Source organism: Vigna umbellata, chromosome 9, assembly GCF_029865625.1.
Source record: "Vigna umbellata cultivar VRB3 chromosome 9, Vumbellata_1.0, whole genome shotgun sequence".
NCBI classification, from domain to species: domain Eukaryota; kingdom Viridiplantae; phylum Streptophyta; class Magnoliopsida; order Fabales; family Fabaceae; genus Vigna; species Vigna umbellata.
This window is the reverse complement of record NC_142173.1, coordinates 29,216,484-29,219,365: the sequence shown is the minus strand read 5'-3', so window position 1 is coordinate 29,219,365 and position 2,882 is coordinate 29,216,484.

The following is a 2,882-nucleotide window of genomic DNA, read 5'->3' as shown; positions in this document are numbered from 1 at the left end:
TAGAACACAACGTGTTCTCTTTTAGTAGGCTAACTTTATGAATTTGGCCAATAAAATGGGTTTCAACAACACGGCCTTGATCATATGATGCAAAACAAGCAATTGATTCAATCATAGAAAACCTGGGCAAAATCATTCATGCTTTCAAAGTAATAGCATTCAACAATAATAACTCTGGAGCTCAAAACCTCACATATAAGCTCATTCACATTTGACATGCACATCCTGCTTAATTTCACAATCACAATCATGATATTATGCATTTGTTCACAAAGCTTGTGAATCACCTGTATAAGCATTTTAATGTGCACATCATCTCAACATCAATCAATCAATAAGCATCATCAAGCATTACTTATCACACAATCACAGTTAATAGCAAACCATCATAACAAACCAGGTGTTCAATAGAGTACATCAAACCCTAATCTAAAAACAAAAACAAATAAGTTCAGAAAACTTAAACCATAAAAGCATAATCATATGATAGCATTCATCAGTAAATGCTATCTCAGCTCCTCATCAGTCCGAGCTCTCTGTATCTTCCTCTTCCTCTTCATCATCATCTTCATCAAATGCATCCTCCTCCTCAGCTTCATCTTCATCCATGTCTCGGGCTGAAGCTTCAGCTGCTTCAGCTCCTCCATGCCATGGTTCTTCTGGCCAAGCTACCACATTATAGAATTCATCCATAGTCCACCTGTGTGCTGGAGGGGTATCATACATCCCCACTATCATCTCAGCCGTGGCCACCTGCCCTCTGTGGATGGACTGCAACTGAGCACCTATAAGAGACATATACATGTCCCTCATCTGGAATGGTTCTGCCTCATGAGTATCAGCAGAAGTCCTGCTCTGTGCTGGCCTTCTCTCTCTACGAGCCTGGCGTGGTGGCACTGGCTGGGCTGCCTCCTCACCTCCACAGTACTGTCTGTAATAGGCCTCATCTATAGCTTTTCTTGGCCTCTCAAATGGTGGAACAGAAGTGTCCACCCCAGCTAGCTTGCAAAGGTGAGTGATCAAAGAAGGATGTCCCAGTGGTGCTTTGTTGTTTGAGGTGTTAGCACACACACTAATCTCATCAGCTATCACCTGCCCAATATTAACATTCAAGTTTCTGATAGCACAGTAGATGAAGAGTGCCCTGCTGAGAGTAATATCTGACACATGTGAACATGGCTGAATGTTGGCATGAGAAAATGCCATCCAATACTTTGCAAGAGGAGTCAAATCTGTCCTCCTAATATTAACCACTGAGCCAGATCTATTCCTTTGGAAGTGTCCTCCAGGTATGCACAATACTCTCTCAACATCCTCAAAGTCAGCACCTTCCTCCATGCTAAGAGCAAACTGGCATTGCTCACCAGCCCACACAGTATCCAGAAAGTTATTGATGGAGTCAGAATCATACCTGATAGCATGGCCTCTAACATAGCCCAAATAATTCTCAGCTGGATAATCACCAATCTTCTTTGCATTGGTGTAGAATTCTTTCACCACAGCTATGTTGGCAGGTGATGGATAAGTGGCTAGCTTCCCCCAATCATTCCCTAACACTTGCTCTCCAAATTGAGGAGCAAAGTTAGGTATCATTCCAACCTTTCTCTCCATTAGAAGTCTCCTGTCCTGAACCACCCTAAAGTGCTTCTCATGTTTCCTAGAGAGGAACCTGCCATTATGGGGCTGCTCTGGTTCCTTTTCCTTCCTCTTGGTTGCCATGGTTTTCAATCTCTTTCCTGAAGAGGATGCCATTCCTGCATTCAAACATAAATCCAAAACCACAGAACATGATGTTAATCATTAGTAAACACAAAACAAAACTCCTTTTGAAGCTAAACCACCGCTGAGGGCCAGAATTTCCCCTCAGCGCCACCAGTGCCACATTCAAACACGCAACAAACCAGAAAAAGCAAATCTGGCAGAGTGCCGCTCAGCGGTAAATGTCGCTCAGCGGTGATCTGCAGATTTTTGCAAATCTCGTTTTTAAACTGTCCTAACTCCACCCAAATGCAATTTTCAGTTTTCCAGTTCATAATCAAGCAGTTTAATCGGTTCAAACATCAAATATATCATCAAATCATGCATAGAAATCAAAACCCCTAAATATTCATGCTTTGGCAATCACAGTCAATTTCAAGAACCCTAGAATGAACAAAATGCATTTTACTTACTTGGGTGGAGATGCTAGATGATATGAGAATGCTTCCAAACTAGAATGCTCTCTTCCAACCCCAAACTTTGATGGCACACTAGTATAAAAGTGAGTGGAAGAGAAATCTTCTAAAGAGGGAAGAGTAGAAAGATGTGGAAAACCTAGGAGAAGAGGTGTGGAAGTGTTTATGCAGAGAAGAACTTGAAAGAGTGTAAAAACGCGCAGCTTAGGGTTTAAAAATACCCCAATGGGCTCGGGTTCCGCTAAGGGGAACTTAAGCCCATCTGCGTTAGTACCGCTCAGCGGTAAATGCCGCTCAGCGGCACTTTCGTGATGTGCCCTTCTCCTTCTTTTCTTGACCTACGTGCCTTCCTAGCATACCCCTCATAGGTTCCCTGCAATTCAATGTTAAAAATGCTTATGCAAACCCTAACTAAAATAGACAAACAGAAAACAATCAATCAACTGGGTTGCCTCCCAGGTAGCGCTTGTTTAACGTCACGAGCCTGACCCAAAATCCACCAACACCCATCAGTAGGTGTTTCAAACTTACCAGCACCCATCAGTAGGTGCAAAATCTTCTCACCAACACCCATCAGTAGGTGTTACAAACTTAGTATCCTTCAGTAGATACTTAATCACCTAGCATCCTTCAGTAGATGCTAGATCCAACAAAATAATGTCCAGAATAATGTTCACAAATTATAAATTACAAAACCAAATCAAAAGT